This window comes from Macaca nemestrina, chromosome 7, assembly GCF_043159975.1.
Source record: "Macaca nemestrina isolate mMacNem1 chromosome 7, mMacNem.hap1, whole genome shotgun sequence".
Lineage (NCBI taxonomy): Eukaryota > Metazoa > Chordata > Mammalia > Primates > Cercopithecidae > Macaca > Macaca nemestrina.
This window is the reverse complement of record NC_092131.1, coordinates 135,052,890-135,074,074: the sequence shown is the minus strand read 5'-3', so window position 1 is coordinate 135,074,074 and position 21,185 is coordinate 135,052,890. Positions and strand designations below refer to the sequence as shown.

The 21,185-nt window shown below is 41.7% G+C and overlaps 1 long non-coding RNA gene across 1 annotated transcript in view; it reads left to right on the top strand.

Annotated features, from left to right (window-relative positions):
- The window catches only part of LOC105488151 (uncharacterized), a 47,708-nt gene extending 28,439 nt beyond the window's left edge, over positions 1-19,269 (top strand). The window contains exon 3 of the long non-coding RNA XR_011626417.1: positions 18,464-19,269. This is a non-coding gene — a long non-coding RNA (uncharacterized lncRNA). The remainder of the gene's footprint in view (positions 1-18,463) is intronic.
- Positions 19,270-21,185: the final 1,916 nt, after the last annotated feature.

Here is a 21,185-nt window from a genome sequence, read left to right as displayed (position 1 = left end):
TGAAATCCCGTTGCTACTAAAAATACAAAATTAGCCAGGGATGTTGGCATGTGCCTGTAGTCCTAGCTACTCCAGAGGCTGAGGCAGGAGAATTGCTAGAACCCGGGAGGCAGAAGTTGCAGTGAGCCGAGATCGCGCCATTGCACTCCAGCCTGGGCAACAACAAAAAAAAGAATCTTCACCAAGAAAGACCCTATCTTGGATTATAGAAGTAGTCTTAACAAATTTAAAATAACTGAAATCACATAAAGTATGTTATTTGATCACAATGAAATCAAACTAGAAACTGATAACAGAGCAGTAACTGGAAAGTCTCTAAATACTTTTAACACAATTTAAAACAATGAGTCAAAAAGAAAGTTTATGGGAAATTAGAAAATATTTTGAACTGAATGAAAATGAAAAAACGTCGAAATTTGTGGGATGCACCTCAAGCAATGCTTACAGGAAACTGATAGCATTAAATGCTTATATTAGAAAAGAAGAAAGACTTGAAATCAACAATCTAAGCTCTCACTTTTAGAAACTAAAAAAAAAAGAGAGAGAGAGAAATATAAACCCAAAGCAAGCAGAAATAACAAAGTCAAGAGCAAAAATCAATGAAATCGGAAACAAGAAAACAATAAAAAAATCAATGAAACAAAAGCTGGTTCTTTGAAAAGATAAATTAAATTGATAAACCTCTAGAAAGACTAAGGAAAGACAAAGACACAAATGACCAAAATCAGGAATAAGAGATAACTTACTACATCACACCTCACACACATTAAAAGGCTAATAAGGAACTACTACAAACAACTCCACAAAAAGTTGACAACTTAGATAAATGGATTAATTCCTTTAAAGCCACAAACTACCAAAAACTCACCCAAGATAGATAACCTTAATAGTTCTGTATTTGTTAAAGAAATTGAATTTATGGTTAAATACCTTCTGAAAAAGAAATCTCTAGGCTAGATAATTTCACTGGCAATTTCTACCAAATGTTTAAATAATAGATTAGAACAATTTTTTTCATGCATAATTTCTTCTAGAAAATATAAGAGAAGGAAACACTTCCCCATTTATTTTATGAAGTCAATTTTATGCTAATACCAAAACCAGGCAAGACACCACAAGGAAAAAAAACCCTGCAAACCAATATTTTTCATGAATATAGATACAAAAATATTCAACAAAATGTAACAAATCCAGTAATATATATTAAAAATAATAAGTGAGGCTTATCTCAAGAATTCAAGGCATTGAAAAACCAATCAATGTAGTCCATTCTATTAACAGACTAAAGAAGAAAAACCACATAATCATACTATTTCATGCAGAAAAAGTATTTGACTAAATTCAATATGCATTCATAAATATCAGTAAAACACTCCCAGAACATCTATGAAAACTCTGCTAAACCAAAAATAGGAGACTTCCTTAATCTGATAAAGAGATATAAAAAATATCTACATCATACCTAATTGTAAAGACTGAACGCTTTCTCTCTAATATCAGGAACAAGATAAAGATGTTCATTCCCACCAGTCCCATTGGACCTTATGCTGAAAGTTCTAGTCAGTGAATTAGACAAGACAGTAAAAGGCATAGATGTTGTAAAGGAAGAAACACAACTATCACTATTTGCAGATGACTTGATCCTATATAGGAAATCTGCCATGGTGTGAATGTTTGTTCCCTCCAAAACTCATGTCGAAACTTAATTCCCAATGTGACAATATTGGGAGATAGGGTCTTTAAGAGGTGACTGGGTCAGCTGGGCACAACGGTGACTAATGCCTGTTAATTCCAGCACTTTGGGAGGCCAAGGCAGGTGGATCACCTCAGGTCAAGAGTTCAAGACCAGCCTGACCAACACAGTGAAACCCTGTCTCTATTAAAAAATTACAAAATTAGCCTGGTGGGGTGGCACATGCCTGTAATCCCAGCTACTCGGGAGGCTGAGGCAGGAGAATCGCTTGAACCCAGGAGGTAGAGGTTGCAGTTAGCCGAGATCATGCCACTACACTCCAGCCGGGGCAACAAGAGCAAAATTCCATCTCAAAAAAAAAAAAAAAAAAAGTGGTGACTGGGTCATGATGGCTCCATCTTTATGAATGGATTAATCCATTTATAGATGAATGGATTAATGGGTTATCACAGGAATGGGGCGGTGGCTTTAGAGGAAGAGGAAGAGAGACTTGAGCATGCTTAGCCCCTTCACCATGTGATGCCCCACAGTGCCTTGGGACTCTGAGAATACCCACCAGCAAGAGGAACCTCAACGAGTGCAGCCCTTTGACCTTGGACTTCTCAGCACTGTAAGAAATAAATTCCTTTTTAAAACAAATCACCCAGTTTCAGATATTCTGTTATAAACAGCAAAAAATAGACTAAGATCCCAAGGAATCTACCAAAATAATCTAGAGCTTGTAAGAGAGTTTAACAAAGCTGCAGAATACAGAGTCAACACAAAAATCAATTAAATTTCTATACACTAGCAATGTACAATTGGAAACTAAAGTTTAAAGATGTTTGTAATAGCTCCAAAAATCGAAATAATTAGGTACAAACTGACAAACTTGCAGGATCTGTGCTGAAAATTACAAAACACTGCTGAAAGATATCAAAGAGGACCTAAATAAATGGAGGAACACACTGTGTTGTGGGACTAGAGGACTCAATATTGTTAAGATGTCAGTTCTCCCCAGATAGAACTATAAATTTAACACAACTCAAATAAAAGTGCTGGTAAGATTTTTCTGTTTTTTAGACAGAGACAAGTTGCATTTAATATTTATATGGAACTAGACCAACCAAAATAATTTTGGAAAATAATAAAGTTGGAGGACTCAGCTACCCAATTTGAAGACTTACTATAGAGCTAAAATCAACCACGTTGTAGGACATAAATCAAGTACCAATATATTCCAGATAATTTGTATCAATCAGAAAACATTTACTGAGTGTAATGTAATTAATTAATTAATTAATATTATTATTATTTTTGAGACAGAGTTTCACTCTATAACCCAAGCTGGAGTGCACTGACATGATCACAGCTCACTGCAACCTCAAACTCTTGGGCTCAAGCAATCCTCCTGCCTCATCCTCCCTAGTAGCTGGTACCCCAGGTGTGCACCACAATGCCTGGCTAATTTTTAAAATATTTTTGTAGAGATGGGGTTTTGCTGTATTGCTCAGGCTGGTCTCGAACTCCTGCGCTCAAATGATCCTCCTGCCTCAGCCTCCCATGTAGCTGGGAATACAGCTGTGAGCCAGTGTTGCTTATTATAATGACTAATAAAATGGACAAACTTCGTTCCAGTTTCCTGGAGGATAATGGCAACCATCTGAGTCCAAATATCTACATATAGCCTTCAAAAATCACATAGACCCACAAGAAGAACAAATGCAATAATTTTACAGCATGACAAGCTTCAATATACATTGGAGTAGGGAATCAATTCATGTGTGCACAAGAGTAGGAAAATAAACATTGAAACCAACAGAACAAGCTCCAGGGCCCATGCTACAGTGGAGTCAAGTAGAGGCTACAGGGAAAAAGGAAGCCTGCAGCAGGGGTGTAATGGTGGTAGGGTTTAAGGAAAATCACTCCCAAAAGGTCAGAGTCTTACCCTGAGTGGGGAAATGCTGATGGATCAGAGCACTGTCAGTTGGGGAACTGAGGGGAGTGACTTGAGAATGTGTAGGAGAGGGGTATCCAATCTTCTGGCTTCCCTGGGCCACATGGGAAGAAGAAAAATTGTCTTGGACCACACATAAAATACACCAACACTAACAATAGTTGACAAGCTAAAGAAAAAAAATGCAAAACAATCTTATAATGTTTTAAGAAAGTTTATGAATTTGTGTTGCACCACATTCAAAGCTGTCCTGGGCCGTGTGCAGCCCATGGGCTGAAGGCTGGACAAGCTTGGTACGGGACAAGAGGTGCAATCTTTTAAGGAACCATTTTTGTGTGAGAGGGAGATGACTTGAAGGAGGATGAATCTGTTAGATCCCTGAAGATGGAGGGAAATAAGGAAGCAAGCGGTGGAAATTAAGGGTTCTACAGAAACAAAATAAACTTTCCATTAAAGCAACTTCATTTTGCTATGACGCAGAAGAGGACACTCTTGAGCTAAGACACTTATGGTCCCAAATCCTTACCCTTGCCTGCAAAGAATCACCTGTAATTGCTGCTCTAGAAAAATAGAAGATATTTAAAATAAACATAAAATAGTATGCAGTGTCTACACAAACCTAGTATAAAACAGAAACTGAGGATTAACATATTTCAGGGGCCAAACTTCTGTCTCCAAAATCAACGATGAAGCAGAGCAAAACTATTGCAGAATACCCCAACCTAATTAAATATTATTCAACAAGCATTTGCAGGTATGAAAAAATAAAAACCCACCTCAAATCAGAAATGGGAATGCCCAGAAAATAGATGACAAGATAAAGATTAGAAAGATACAAAAGGAGAGTTTATCAAACCCTCAGGAAAGAAATGGAAGAAAAACACAAGGTCATCGCAGAAATGAAGTCTAAATGACAAGGTGCCCATGGGAAAATAGACAGACTGAAAATATTACAGGAGAGAAATGAAATAGCTAAGAGAACAAAAATGAAATAAAGGGATCAAGAAAGATCAGAGAGAAATTGATGTATAGAGAAGGCAATCAAAGAAGAGTCAACCTTTTTTTTAATCATTGGAATCCTTAAAAAGGGAGAAAAAAACCCAACAACTAAACAGAACTAAAATTTAAAACTATCATACAATAAAACTCTCTGGAAATAAAATAAGACCTGAATCTATGTATTTAAAGGGCTTACTCTGTTCATGGGAAAATAGATATGGAACAGTCCATTCCAAGACTTTAGACTTCAAGGATAAAGACACATATTCTCTAGGCTTCAAATTTAAAAAGACCAATTCCCTTATATTGGAAAGAAGATCAGGTTGGCATCAGATTTCTCAATGGCAACATATGAAGAAAGGCTACAATGAAACAACAATTTTTTTTTCTTTTTTCTTTGTTTTTTGAGACAGAGCCTCGCTCTTGTCGCCTAGGCCGGAGTGCAGTGGCATGACCTCAGCTCACTGCAACCTCCGCCTCCTGGTTCAAGCGATTCTCCTGCCTCAGCTCCCAAGTAGCTGGGATTATGGGCCCCTGCCACAATGCTTGGCAATTTTTGTAGTTTTAGTAGATGCGGGGTTTCACCATGTTGGCCAGGCTGGTCTCAAACTCCTGAGCTCAGGTGATCCACCCGCCTCAGCCTCCCAAAGTGTTGAGATTACAGGCGTGAGCCACCGTGCCCGGCCTTGAAACATTTTCAAGAAACTCAACGAAAGAAAGTATAAGCAAAGTATTTTAGGTCCAGACACACATAAACATAAAGGCTACCCAACAGTTGTGAACATGCAAAGAACCAGAACGCTGTTCTTACAAATTGTTCCTGAGGAATCCACTGGAAGACCATTATTATTCTAACAATGACACCTGGGTTCTTTCCTGTCTTTCCTGGGCCACTGTTGTGTGACTTTGGTAAGTAAGTCACTTTCTGTATTTGGGCTGTGACTTTGAGATCTTTGAAGCCCTTTGGCCTCATCTGTGTTGGTTTTACTTGACCCTTTTTTTTTTTTTGTAAGATAGAGTCTCGCTCTGTCACCAGGCTGGAGTGCAGTGGTGCGATCTTGGCTCACTGCAACCTCTGCCTCCCGGGTTCAAGTGATTCTCCTGTCTCAGCCTCCTGAGTAGCTGGGACTACAGGTGCACACCACCACATCCAGCTAATTTTTAAATTTTTTTAGTAGAGATGAGGTTTCACCATGTTGGCCAGTATGGTCTCAGTCTCTTGATCTCGTGATCCACCTGCCTTGGCCTCCCAAAGTGCTGGGATTACAGGCATGAGCCACCGCGCCCGGTCTTTACTTGGTCTTCATAAAGATCCTGGGACTGAAGACTTGGTGAAATGAAGTAGAGAGAGCAGAATCCTGTGGTCAGATGATCTTGTGTTGGAAAACTTTCTCTACCCCCACCAAACCATCCATCCGTCCACCCGTCCACTCATTCATCCACCCATCCACCCATCCATCCATCCATCCATCCACCCACCCCCCCACCCACCCATCCACTCATGAAATATTTGAGAACCTCCAATGTGCTAGGCACACTGCTAGGCTCTGTGGATACAGAGGTGAGCCAAGCACATCCCAGGAACTTATATTCTAGTGGGGGAGGTAGACATTTAACTAATAATCACACAGATGTATTATTACAAATTGTGGTAAGGACTCTGAAGAAAGTATGGAGGATTTTTTGAACATGAGCAGAGGTTGGTAATGGGAGACGCCAGGAAAGGCTTCCCTGAGAAGATATTTGGGGCTGAGCTGTGTAAGATCGGGGAGGCTTCCAGGTGAAGGGGGTGGGGCAGGGCATTCTGGGCAGAGGTGAAAGCATGGACGAAACTTCCTGTGGTAAGTGGAAGCACAAATCCTTGTGCAATATGGCAGGAACTAGAGACCCAGTGAGGTTAGAGAGATGGGGCCAGGCCCCTGGCTGAGGATGGGGTCTTTCTGTAATAGCAATGACAACATTTAAAACGGTCTGAAACGGAAAGGCATGATTGAAATCGTGCATTAAAAGGATAATTCTGACTGCACTGGGGAGAATGACCCAATGGAGGTGAGGGTGGGCAAGAAGGGACATGGGAACATCAGGTATTTGCTGTGCAGCCTTGGGTGTGTCATTCAACTTCTCTGTGCCTCAATCTTCTCACCTGTAAAGTGGGGATAACAACAGCCAACAAGTCGCTATGAAAATAAAATGACATCAAGAGTGTGAAATGGGCCCGGCGCGGTGGCTCAAGCCTGTAATCCCAGCACTTTGGGAGGCCGAGATGGGCGGATCACGAGGTCAGGAGATCAAGACCATCCTGGCTAACACGGTGAAACCCCATCTCTACTAAAAAATACAAAAAACTAGCTGGGCGAGGTGGCGGGCCCCTGTAGTCCCAGCTACTCGGGAGGCTGAGGCAGGGGAATGGAGTGAACCCGGGAGGCAGAGCTTGCAGTGAGCTGAGATCCGGCACTGCGCTCCAGCTTGGGTGACAGAGTGAGACTCCATCTCAAAAAAAAAAAAAAAAAAAAGAGTGTGAAATGGGCCGGGTGCCGTGGCTCACTCCTATAATCCCAACGCTTTGGGAGGCCAAGGTGGGCAGATCACTTGAGGTCAGGAGGTTGAGACCAGCCTGGCCAACATGGTGAAACCCCGTCTCTACTAAAAATATAAAAATTAGTCAGGTGTGGTGGCGTGTGCCTGTAATCCCAGCTACTTGGGAGGCTGAGGCAGGAGAACTGCTTGAACCCAGGAGCCAGAGGTTGCAGTGAGCCAAGATCATGCCACCACACACCAGCCTGGGTGACAGAGTGAGACTCCATTTCGAAACACAACAACAACAACAACAACAACAACAACAACAACAACAACAACAGAATGTAAAATGCCCTGGCACAGAAGAGGAAGTTCAGCAACTAAGGCTCTATTTTGCTATTACCTTAGAAAAGGTGAAATCTCTGAAAAAAGTTTACTGTGTCTTCTTTTCCCCTCTTCTCTCTCCCTCTTTGGGCTCTCCACTCCCCTCCCAACTTTAGCAATGTCTATGATGAGAATTGAATGGAACTTGAGTTTTAGTACAGCAAAGTCATGCTTTGGAAGATAGTGTAAGGCCCATGTATTATTGAATAGGAGAGGGTCCCTGGGATCAATTTCCCCCTCTCCTTTCTTACCCCTGGCAACATTTGTGAGGCTGTAGCTCAGAGCTCTCCAGATCTCTAAGAAGATGAATAAGAGTAAAAACTTTCCTTGCAGGACCATCATTTCCAAGGGAAGCATGAAAAGTTCCTATTGCTCTTGCTTTCTTTCCACCTCTCCTCCCCTCTCTCTTCCCCTCTCTTCCCCTCCCCTTCTCTTCCTACTTTTTTTATTTTTATTTTTTTGTTTAACTTTAAGTTCTGGGATACATGTGCAGAATATGCAGGTTTGTTACATAGGTATACATGTGCCATGGTGGTTTGCTGCACCTATCAACCTAATATCTAGGTTTTAAGTCCCGCATGCTTTAGGTATTTGTCCTAATGCTCTCCCTCCCCTTGCCCCCCACTCCCCAACAGGCCCCAGTGTGTGATGTTCTACTCCCTGTGTCCACGTGTTCTCATTGTCTAACTCCTACTTATGAGTGAGAACATGTGGTGTTTGATTTTCTGTTCCTGTGTTAGTTTGCTGAGAATGATGACTTCCAGCTTCATCCATGTCCCTGCAAAGGACATGAACTCATTCTTTTTTATGGCTGCATAGTATTCCATGGTATATATATGTGCCACATTTTCTTTATCCAGTCTATCATTGATGGGCATTTGGGTTGGTTCCAAGTCTTTGCTATTGTAAATAGTGCTGCAATAAACATAAGCGTGTATATATCTTTATAGTAAAATGATTTATAATCCTTTGGGTATATACCCAATAATGGGATTGCTTTGTCAAATTGTATTTCTGGTTCTAGATCCTTGAGGAGTCGCCACAGTGTCTTCCAGAATGGCTGAACTAATTTACACTCCCATCAACAGTGTAAAAGCATTCCTATTTCTCCACAACCTCAACAGCATCTGTTGTTTCCTGACTTTTTAATGATCACCACTCTAACTGGCATGAGATGGTATCTCATTGTGGTTTTGATTTGCATTTCTCTAGTGACCTGTGATGATGAGCTTTTTTTCATAGGTTTGTTGGCTGCATACATGTCTTCTTTTGAGAAGTGTCTATTCATATCCTTCGCCCACTTTTTGATGGGATTGTTAGTTTTTTTCTTGTAAATTTATTTAAGTTCCTTGTAGATTCTGGATATGAGCCCTTTGTCAGATGGGTAGATTGCAAAAATTTTCTCCCATTCTGTAGGTTGCCTGTTCACTCTGATGATAGTTTATTTTGCTGTGCAGAAGCTCTTTACTTTGATTAGATCCCATTTGTCAATTTTGGCTTTTGTTGCAATTGCTTTTAGTGTTTCAGTCATGGAGCCTTGCCCATGGCTATGTTCTGAATGGTATTGCCTAGGTTTTCTTCTAGTTTTTTTATGGTCTTGGGTTTTACATTTAAGTCTTTAATCCATCTTGAGTTAATTTTTGTATAAGGTGTAAGGAAGGGGTCCAGTTTCTGTTTTTTGCACATGGCTAGCCAGTTTTCCCAGCACCATTTATTAAATAGGGAGTCCTTTCCCCATTGCTTGTTTTTGTCAGGTTTGTTGAAGATCAGACGGTTGTAGACCCTTCCCACTTTTCATGTTGCTTCAGGGAACATGAACTGTAGGTTGAGAATTGCTAATCTGAAATCCAAAATCTGAAATGTGCCAAAATCCGAAATTTTTGAGCACCTACATGATGCCACAAGTGGAAAATTCCACACCTGACTTTGTGTAGGGTGTCACAGGCACACAACACACACTTTGCTCAGCATCCCCAGTTGCTTATTGGCAGCAAATGAATTCAAAGTCTGGAATGATGGTGGTGCCAAACAACCACGGACTGTACACATGGGTGGCTGAGATCATGACACCTTTGCTTTCTGAGGACTCAATCTACGTGAACTCTGTTTTATTTACAAAATTATTTAAAATGTTATATAAAATTGCCTTCAGGCTATGTGTATAAGGTGTGTATGAGACATAAATGAATTTGGTGTTTAGGTTTGGGTTCTGTCCCCAAGATAGCTCATTTTATATATGCAAATATTCCAAAATCAAAAAAAAATCCAAAATTTGAAACACTTCTGTTCCCAAGCATTTCAGATAAAAAAAATACTCAACCTGTAGTTTGAAGCTGCAACTCACTGAGCCCTGAGACAGTTAGAACCCAGCTTTGTGAAATCTCCATTCTGTTACACAGTGGGAGAATGACAATTGGAACAACCATTCATTGTATGCATATGGGCTGCAAAGGCTGGGCTCAGAGTCTTGCATGGTGATACTTTTATTGATTTATTATTTTTATGGGTATGATGATGTTTTTTATTTTTTATTTATTTTTTATTTTTATTTATTTATTTATTTTTGAGACGGAGTCTAGCTCTGTCGCCCAGGCTGGAGTGCAGTGGCCGGATGTTAGCTCACTGCAAGCTCCGCCTCCCAGGTTCAGGGCATTCTCCTGCCTCATCCTCCCGAGTAGCTGGGACTACAGGTGCCCACCACCACGCCCGGCTAGATTTTTTTTTTATATTTTTTAGTAGAGACGGGGTTTCAACATGTTAGCCAGGATGGTCTCGATCTCCTGACCTCGTGATCCGCCCGTCTCGGCCTCCCAAAGTGCTGGGATTACAGGCTTGAGCCACCGCGCCCGGCTGATGATGCTTTTTAAATTGAGGTTTAGGTTTAATGTACATATGGTAAAGTGCACCACACGCTCTAATCTTGCGTGCACAGCTCAATGACATTCTGCCTATGTAACCACCACCCAAATAAAAATCTAGAACATTTCCAGCACTCTAGGAGGTTTCCTTGTGTCTTCCTCCCAGTAAGTACCACCCCTACCCTCAGAGGTCACAATTATTTTGACCTCTGTCACCATTGTTTAGTGGTGCCTGATTTTGAATTTCACAGACAGGGAATCTACAGTATGTACTCTTTTACTAAATCTGATGTCTGTGAGATTCAGTCATACTGTTGCATGTAGCTGTACATTGCTTATTTTCATTGCTGTATAGTGTTTCGTTATATGAATATACCACACTTTACTTATCCATTATTCTATTGATGGACATTTGAGTTGTTTCCAGTTTGGGGCTGTTAGGAGCACTGTTGTTATGAACGCTCTCTAGCACAAGTCCTTAGGTAAACACGTGCACTAATTTCTGTTGGGCATGGGCCGAGGAGTAGAATTGCCAGGTCATAGCTTATGTATATGTCCAGCTTTCATAGATAATGTCAAACAGTTTCCAAAGTGGTTGAACTATATTGCATTCCCACTGGCAGCTGAGTGACAGAAATAAAATTCAAACCTGCTCAATCAAAAAGTGTATAGGCTCACACAACCAAACCATGGGACAAAGGAGGGTGCAGCTGCCTTGAGGTGGAGGAGACCCACCAGGTTCTCTTTGCTTCTCTCTGTATGTCAACATCATTCTCTCTGGCTAAAGACTTCTTTCCTCTACAGGCCAGCCTGTCTTCACATGTCCCAGCTTCGCTATCACAGACAGAAATCCCCTCTTTCCTTAATTTCAATTCAAAAAGTTCTAGGGAAGGCCACTGACTGGCCCAACCTGGATTTTGCACCAACCCTTGAGGGCCTGTGATTGGCAGCCTCCATTAGGGTTGGAGGAGGGGATGAACAATTCCCTTCAAAGATAGGAGGTGCTCTCCCCAGACTGCTGGGGAGTTGTCTACAGCTCTGCTTCGGGGGCAGCAGTTTGGTGGAGAGAACAGGGCAGTGGAGTCAGCTGTCTGAGCTTCGTTCTCAGTTCTGCCGCATCCTCCTCCTAGCTGTGTGACCCTGAGCAAGTCACCTCACCCTTTAGTTTTCTAATGGATAAGATGGAACAAATGCCTACCTCACAAGATTCTTGTGAGTATTAAATAAATCCTAATAGTTGAAGACTCTTGCCCATAATAGATGCTTAGTAAATGTCCTTTCTGTCCCTGCCCCATCAGAGCAGGAGTTCCTGCAGCATTGGGATGTGAGTCCTCTGGGACAGTGATCTGTGTCTAAGAATTGCTTCCTCTTGTGGCTGGTTGAGGAAATAATGACTGAGGGAGAAGGTCACCACTGGGGATGGAATATATGCCTCCTGGTGGCTCCATCAAATTGTGGGAAAGGAGAGATTTGGAGGCTGAGTCAGTTAGGAATTATGTTCCCAGTGATTCCCCAAACAGCAACTTAAACAAATGAAGGGTCTTTTCCTTTATTTGAGTAAAAGGAATATGGTGGTAGGCAACTCAGTGGGTCCTCAGTGCAGTCGAGGTCCCAGAATCCTTCCTGCCACTCCTGGTCCCAAGTTGGCTGCTCTGCCACTCATAGAGCACCCACAGCCCTGGAGCAGGGAGGGTCCAAAGGCATGTGTCGGCTGAGCTTGTCCCCTTTTAAGGGACTTTCCTAGAAGTTTCACCCAACAGTCTCCCCACCTCATTGACTGTGCCTCCTCTGTGAGGGCTGCAAGGGAGATGAAAAAATGTCCTGCAAGGGCACCACAAATATAGCTGTTATGGTCCTGAGACAATACCAAGACCTCATTAGCAGAGGCTGGCAGTTTCCCCTGAGAAATTCTGGGAGTGTCATCTCAGGGTGGGGAATAACTAATCACTACGGAAGACACATTTTCCCTTCCAGGATGTCCACTTAAATGAACATGGAGAGCTGGTTCCAGGAACCCACCTTAGGGCATCAATGTCAGACAAACAAGTAGCAGAGAGAAGAGTTGCCTGGAGGAGGAGGAGTCACTGAGTCCAGGCAGCAGCTGTGTGCAGACTAGACCTGGGCCACCAGTCAGTGCCCACTGAGGCCATCACCATAGCCTCTCCTAAGGAAAACTCCTGTGTGCTCCAGGCTGCCATGTTCTGTCCCAAGTAAGCCTGCTCCACCCACTGCCCCTTGGTCTCAGCTGATTGGACAAAAGGCTGACATTCAACCCACAGACAGCCAATACACCGGCCAGCCAGCCACTTGGCTCAAAAACTTCTCTAGGCTGTTCAGATTGCTGGGCTCAGGAACTTGATCTAACTGGAAAGAACTAGCAGGTGGGAGCAGAAGAAAAAGGATGCTGACAACAGGGAAATGTTCTGTGGCTGGGCATGTGGACTTATCCTAGATCCCTCGTGGTCCTTCAGCAACCTGTCCAATGAGGGATCCAGCTCAGATCTCTCTAGCTTCCCTCCCAGCTCCAGGTGATCTTCCCCACAGCAAACTTCCCCAACTTGAGCTAGGTCAGGAGGGCTTCTGCTCCATGCCTCACGCCAGCCTTTGGCAGTTTTACGCCAAGGTCATCAGGTGCTTCAAATAGAAATATTAGTTGGTTCCAATGATGAAATTACAGTCAAGCTTTGGGAAATTCATTCCAGTGAGGGTGAAACATCTGACATTATTGAGAATATTCTTGTAAATTCGGTTTAAAAGTTCAGCGTTAAAGACGGAAGAATTTGTGTTTGTGAATATGGATATACATTTCAGTAGAACATAGCAGCAAAACAATATTTACATCCAATTAGGAAATCCATAGTAGAAATGAACTTGAAATTGATGGTGGTGCACATGTAATTGAAAACTGGAATAAAACAAGCTGTTATGGTGTATCAACTGAAGTAGAAACTGTAGTTATCTATAAATTTATAGACATAAATTTATAGACATAAATTTATAGACATAAATGCATACACAAAAGAGTAATTATACTACAATATTTTTGAGGCAAAAGTGATGTTGAATATAAAACATATTTCAGCACAATGGCAGGGCCATGTCTGGGCACCTGCCTCAGATACATATTTTAAGAGGGCACAAAAAACACAGTAATCAAGACAACCAATATTTTTAAACAATATTTTAAAAATCAAAATTAATGCAAAAATGCATGATGAACAAAATACCAAAATTTTAAGTAAAGGCAAGATCAGTATTATTGATTTTTCTTTTGCCTCAGGCTCCAATGTGGCTTGGCACAACCCAGCACAGCAATATGTTTTCTGTTTTTGATGTCTATCGTCAGTCGAATTTTTTAAATGTTTGAGTCTTTGAAGAATTGCCTTGTAAATCATTTTAAGTGTGTACAATGAAATTGAACATTTTGTAAACGAGTCCTCTAAATTTTGTTCAAAAGTAATTGGAAACTTTTAATCAGAGTGTTCAACAAGTGTGGCAAAATAAGTTTAAATTTTGAAACTTGTATCAAATTTCAGGTATTGAAAACAGGGTTTTTAGCAAGTGTCATTTATTGCACCCTGAAAACCATTACTGTTATGTCCCAAAAGCAAGGGAGGAGCTGAATAAATTAAGTAATGACAGTTCAAATGGTAAGCAAGATTTAATTTAGAGATTTTGTCGTTTTTGTTTGGAATGTCTTGACTTGCAGGGAGAATATTTTGAAGGTGTTCCTACTTTTAATTGGGAAAATTTATATTTTGTAGTTGAATTGAATGGAAGACAGATGGCTTATGGTTTTGTATCATCTACAGTAGGCAAAATGTTAAACAAAATGACAAAGTCAATTTATGTGATGAATTTTAACTTCTCATAATATTCGTTAAAGAAAGGTATTATAGCCGGGCATGGTGGCTTATGCTAGTAATCCCATTTTCTGGGGATGCTGATGGGAGAGGGTCACCTGAGCCCAGGATTTCAAGGTGCAGTGAGCTATGATCTCACCACTGCACTCCAGCCTGGAAGACAGTGAGATCCCATCTCTAAAAAATTCTTTTAAATTTTTTAAGGTGTTATAAATGGTGGCAAAAAGACACTCCCTGTGAAAATATTTGGGCTGAAATAGTTAAGTTGTTTCTGTCTAAAGAAATTAGAATTGAGAATATCCTCCATTTAGTAGATTTTTCTCTGAATTTACCAGGTACCTTTGTAGAGAAACTATATTCTCATTAAAAATATTACAATTTACAGAGAAGAGTCCATGATGGATGTCAACAGTTTACATTTTACTAATCATAAAAAGTGACTTAGAGATGGTTACAGGTAATTCTCTGAGGGGGCTTTTTAAAAAAGATCATGTTTTAAAAAACGCACCTTCCTTAGAAAAATACCAGTGACACATTATTAGACACATATGGCTAAGAAATTGATTAAAGTACATGAATATGTGCCAAAATTTTTCTCTTATACTGTTTCTAATGCTTGGATAATAAATATAAAATTTTAAAAAAATATAATTTACACAGATATGTTATTTTTAAATAAGCTCTTAATTTTAGAATAGTTTTATATTTCCAGAGAAATGGTGAAGATTACAGAAAGCTTCCATATACTCCACACCTAGCTTCCCCTATAATTAACATCTTACATGTTAGGTACACTTGTTATAATTAATGAACCAATATGGATACATTTTAAATAATTAGAGCCCATACCTTATTCAGAGTTCCTTAGTTTCAACCTAATGTTGTTTTTCTCTTGTGGGCTCCCATCCAGGATGTCACGTTGCATTTAGTTATCATGTTTCCATAGGCTTGATCACCTGGCCAAGATAGTGTCTGTCAGTTTCTCCGTTGCAAAGTTACTCTTCCCCTTCCCATACTGTAGTCTTTGGAAGGAAGTCACTATGCACATTCCACACTGAAGGAATAGAGAGTTATGCACCCCTTCTGAGGGTGGAGTATCTACAGAAATTATTTGAAATTCTCCTGCACTGGAGATGTATCTCTTCTCCCTATTTATTCATTTATTCAATCACTAATTTGGAGCACTATGGACTCGTGGGTATTTATTTTATCCTTTAGGTTATAATTAAACACTTCTTTATTTTGTTGCTTAAGTTGTTCCAGTTTTGGCCATTGGGAACTCTTTCAGTTGGCTCCTGTGTCCCTTTGACTCATCCCCTCATTGTGTTTTTTTGTTTGTTTGTTCATTTGTTATGTAGCATTTCCTTATTTTCTGGAATTACAAGATGCTCCAGGCTTCTCTAGTATATTTTCTGCCCCAGTCCTAAAATCAACCATTTCTCCAAGGAGCCCTGGTTCCTTTAATTGGAGGATGAAGTAGAAACCTAGATCTGGGAGCTACGTGTGCTGGTGAGGAGTCATTGCTTCTAGGCCCTCTCTAAAGTTTTGTTGCTTCTAGGCTCTCTAAGCTGGCAGAGCAAGGAAACTTAAGTGTGTATATATTTATGTACATGCAGTTATAAATATTTCATATGTAACCATCTATATCTATATTAAGTTAACATGGTTTCATACTGATGTGCTCAGCTCTAATTCATTACCACATAGGTCATTCTAGCCCCCATCCTTGCTAATCTGTAACTCCCCACTCCAACAGTGAAAAACCTGGCTCCCACCATCCACCATCCATTTACTTAATTGTTCAATTCCAGTGTTACATTAGAAGTTTTGGAATTGCTCATCTGTACCCCCATGAGAAACCACTTTATCAACTAAAGTACTGTTCTTATGTGCAGGTCCATTTGCCTTTCGTCTTATAGACGCCATTCATTCCCAAAGTAACTTAGGTCAGAACCTCTTTCCCCATCTCCTTCAGTGAGGCTGTTTCATACATACAGTTAGGTTCTTTTATCACAATCTGTACTCCATCTTCAGATTTCCCCAACCTTCTAAAGTGTTATTTTCAAATTTTTTATACAGTGAGAATCACACTTTGTGCTGTAAAGTTCTATGGGTTTTGACAAATGCATAGTGTCATGTATCCATCGTTATAATATTATAGGATAGTTTTACTGTCCTAAACAATCCATCCTCTGTGCCTCACTTATTCAACACCTCCTCCCACAAACCTCTGGTGACCTTTCTCTTTAGTTTTGCCTTTTCTAGAGTGTTATATAAATGAAATCATACAATATCTAGCTTTTTAGGTTGGCTTCTTTCGCTTAGCAATATACATTTAGTATTACATTACATGGATGTATGGATGTACCACAGTATGCTTATCCATGAACCCACTGAAGGACATCTTGGTTGCTTCCAGTTTTTGGTGATTATGAGTAAAGTTGCTATAAACATTTAGGTTTTTGTGTAGACATAAATTTTTTAAATCAGTTGGATAAATGCCCAGGAGCATGATTTCTGGATCATATGGTAAAACTATGCTTAGCTTTGTAAGAAACTTCCAAATATCTTCTAAAGTGGCTATACTATTTTGCATTCCCACTAGTAATCAGTGAGAGTTCCCTTTGCTATGTATCCTCTCCAGCGATTGATGTTGTTGGTGGTTTAGATTTTAGCCATTCTAGCAGGTGTGTGGTAGCATCTAATTGTTGTTTTAATTTGCATTTCCCTAAAGCTAAATTATGTGAAGCGTCTTTTTATATGCTTATTTGCCATCCTTATAGCTTCATTGGTGAGGCGTCCAGATCTTTTGCCCATTTTTTTATTGAGTTGTTTGCTTTCTTATTGTTCAGTTTTAAGAGTTCTTTGTGTATTTTAGATACAAGTTCTTTATCAGATCTGTGTTTTGCAAACATTTTCTCTCTGTCTGTAGTTTTTCATTTTATTCCCTTAACAGTGTGTTTCTCAGAGATATGTTATTTGCTAGAATTAGTTTTACTTTTAAAAATAGCTCTTGAATAGAAATATTTTATAGATCTATGAATACAAAAACAATGTCAGTCAATAGTAAATATTTCAGGTCAGGCGTGGTGGTTCATGTCTGTAATCCCAGCACTTTGGGAGGCCAAGGGAGGAGGATTGCTTGAGGTCAGGAGTTCAAGACCAGCCTGGCAACATAGTGAGACCCCCCCATATCTATTTAAAAATAGTAAATATTTCAAAATATTACATAATTTAAGTTATTTTTAGCATAATCTTTCACTATTAAAATACCTGGTTTGAACAATAAATAATCACCAAACTTCAGAGGCAGTGGCCAGGAGTATGGTCTAGCATGGGCACTTCCTATCTAGCCTGTGGAGATGGCAGGCAGCAGAGGAGTTCTGAGGTGCCAGATGTCTGTCCTGCTGCAGGTTCTTACTAGCCAGTTTAGCAGCCACTGCCCTTCCTGAATAACGTGAAGCCTAGGTTTGCTCTGCTCCCTCCATTTGTTCCCAGGGGGACAGGTGACAGGCCACCATCACCAGCCTAACCTCTTGGGCAGGACTCCCTCTTCAGCTTATTGGCTCTTCCTGGTAAAGCTCAGACCTTTGAGGATGTAGGGCTTTGGTTCTAGTTAAACAGATAACTCATTCATAGACTTCTTCATTCCCATAGGACTTTTCCCTGCCAAATATTTCACAGGTTCTCAACCTCACATGTTAAGATCAATTGCTGGCCGGGCGTGGTGGCTCACGCCTGTAATCCCAGCACTTTGGGAGGCTGAGGCAGGTGGACTGCCTGAGGTCAGGAGACCAGCCTGGCCAACATGGTGAAACCCTGACCCTACTAAAAATACAAAAATTAGTCAGGCATGGTGGCGTGCACCTGTAATCCCAGCTACTTGGGAGGCTGAGGCAGGAGAATCACTTGAACTTGAGAGGCAGAGGTTGCAGTGAGCCGAGATTGCATCATTGCACTCCAGCCTGGGAAACAACAGTGAAACTCCATCTCAAAAAAAAAAGGATCAGTTGCTAAATGCCCTTGACGCTTCTCATTTGAATACCTGCCATCCTACTGCAAACAACAATGAATCTGCTTGAGGATTTTTTTTTTTTTTTTAGCCTGTCCTGAGGGTAGAGGAAAAGGCTGGGAAGGTCATGATCCTGAGAGCAGCTGTCAATCAATAATGGTGAAATAAAGGATAAAGTGTTGCTTCCTCCTCTCTTTTCAGGTGGGACAACTTTGAAGTGTGTTTTATACAGGCTCTCCTACAGTTGCCAAGTGGGATGAGCTTGGCTGCCTACAGCAGTGACCAGCTTATCAATGCATGGGTATTGCTTTCCTTTCCTTCCCTCTCACTCATCGTCAATTTCCTTCCAGTGCTTCCTGGGATCACCTCCCAAGTCAATTGCTTGCACTCAGATTCTTTTCTCAGTATCTGCTTATCTCAAAGAGCCAAAGTCACACTGCAGCAAGTGCTAGAACTAGACTTCATGTCTTTTGCTCCTGAACTGATGTGGTTTTATATCATAAAGTGAGCAAGCTGCTCCTGCTCCATCCCAGCTCCTAAGAGACCTGAAGCTCATTCCGCCGATGCCTCAGGGGTCAAGAATAAGCCAAATGAGACTGGCCACAGAGGACGTTGTACTCAAATGGGGGATTGGACTTCACCTGAAGCAGAGATCTTGATGCTTCCCTCCAGCAGCCTCTGGGAAGAGAGCACGCAGGCACTGAAAGGGGGGTGCAGCTGACGCAGCCACGATGAGCATAAAAGTTATGTGAAGTCTCATGTCTTACCTTAAATGTGGTACAAAGTTTGCGTTCTGCTCTCCAATATGTCTGAGTTTAAAAACAGGAAAATAATAACTTACTAGCAAATCAATGTGGGCTCCAGGAGGAGGGCCCTGTCCTTCCCACTGTCCTGAGTTCTGCAGCAGGAGAGGGCAGTGAAGGGCATGCAGGTGGCTGAGGCCATGCTATTTTTATCACGCCTCCTTGTTCTGCACTAGACTTTCATGAATGATTTTTCTATGTCATTAAAATACCTTCAAAAAGCATTATTGTTGTGGCGGTGTAATTGTCACCCAGCATCTGTTTCACAATTTGCTGACCCACTTTCTTATTATTGAATATGTGGTTAAATCCCAGTGGCAAACATGCTGTGATGAACATCTTGGCACATAGGACTTGACCTAAGTTCCCATGACTTTCCTTGGGTGCTTTTTAGGAGAGTTCAGTGCTCTGAAGTGTGGGCCCTGGACCCAGGCTCCCAGGCTCTGCCAGGCACTGCCCCTTCCAGCTATTGTACTGATGTGATGTCAGGTAAGTGACAAGGGGCCATGCCTCAATTTCTCATGGTATGGGAAAAGCCCAGCTGGGAACCCTGGGCACCTGGGAGAGGGGCTCCAATGAAGGGAACTTGGGTGGAAACGGGAGAAGGGTGGGGAGGGCAACGTGGGGAGGGCCTGCTTCTCTTGATTCCTCCTAACTTTTGTTCCACTTCTACACACATTGACACTCTGTCAGGGGCAGAGGTGTTACTGGAAAGGGGTCCAGATCCAGACCCCGAGAGAGTTCTTGGATCTCATGCAAGAAAGAATTCAGGGTGAGTCTGTAGAGTAAAGTGAAAGCAAGTTTATTAGAGAAGTAAGGAAACAAAAGGATGGCTACTCCAAAGGCAGAGCAGTGGCATGGGCTGCTTGACTGAGTAAACTTACAGTTATTTCTTGATTATATTTTATGCTAAACAAGGGGTGGATTATTCATGAGTTTTCCAGGAAAGGGGTGGGGATTTCCCAGAACTGAGGATTCCTCCCCCATTAGACCATATAGGGTAACTTCTCCACGTTGCCATGACATTTGTAAACTGTCATGGCGCTGATGGGAGTGACTTTCAGCATGCTCATGAATTAGAATGAACATATAATGAGGAATGAGGATGACCAGAGGTCACTTTCATTGCCTCTTGGTTTTGGTGGGTTTTGGCTGGTTTCTTTACCACATCCTGTTTTATCAGCAGGGTCTTTGTGATCTGTATCTTTTTTTTTTTTTTTTTTTTTTTTGAGACAGAGTCTAGCTCTGTCGCCCAGGCTGGAGTGCAGTGGCCGGATCTCAGCTCACTGCAAGCTCCGCCTCCCGGGTTTACGCCATTCTCCTGCCTCAGCCTCCCAAGTAGCTGGGACTACAGGCACCCGCCACCTCGCCCGGCTAGTTTTTTGTATTTTTAGTAGAGACGGGGTTTCACCATGTTAGCCAGGATGGTCTCGATCTCCTGACCTTGTGATCCGCCCGTCTCGGCCTCCCAAAGTGCTGGGATTACAGGCTTGAGCCACCGCGCCCGGCCAATGATCTGTATCTTGTGGTGACCTCCTACCTCATCCTGTGACTAAGTATGCCTAATCTACCAGGAATGCAGCCCAGCAGCTCTCAGCCTCATTTTACCCAACAGTTATTCAAGATGGAGTCAGTCTGGTTCAAACGCCTCTGACAGAGGGGTCAGAAATATCACTTGCTCCAACTTTCTGCCTTTATAGATGAGGAAACTGAAGCGCACAGTGACCCAACCAAGGTCTCATGGAGCCAGTAGAAAACCCCTCATTCTGACGTTGAGCTGAGTCCCCTGCCACACTGCAGCCCAGGGCCCAGAGCCCAGTCTCATGCTTGTCCCCTGCCTAGACATCTCATTGTCTCCCCAGGATAGAGGTTCAAACGAAAGCCCCTCCTGGTCTGGCTAGAAAACGTGCAGCCGCCGTCAGAACGGCACCCTTGGCACGGGAGTCTGGGGAGTAGTTCTCCAAAGACAGAGTGTGCTGTTTATGGAAGGGAGGCCGTTTAGCTGAGGACTGTCTGCAAAGGGGTATTTGAGTGGGGCAGATATACTGCTGCCCACTTTGGGAAGCCTAGGGAATGTCTCCAGTCCCAGCAGGTGCAGCCTGTGCCTCATGCTGTAGGCA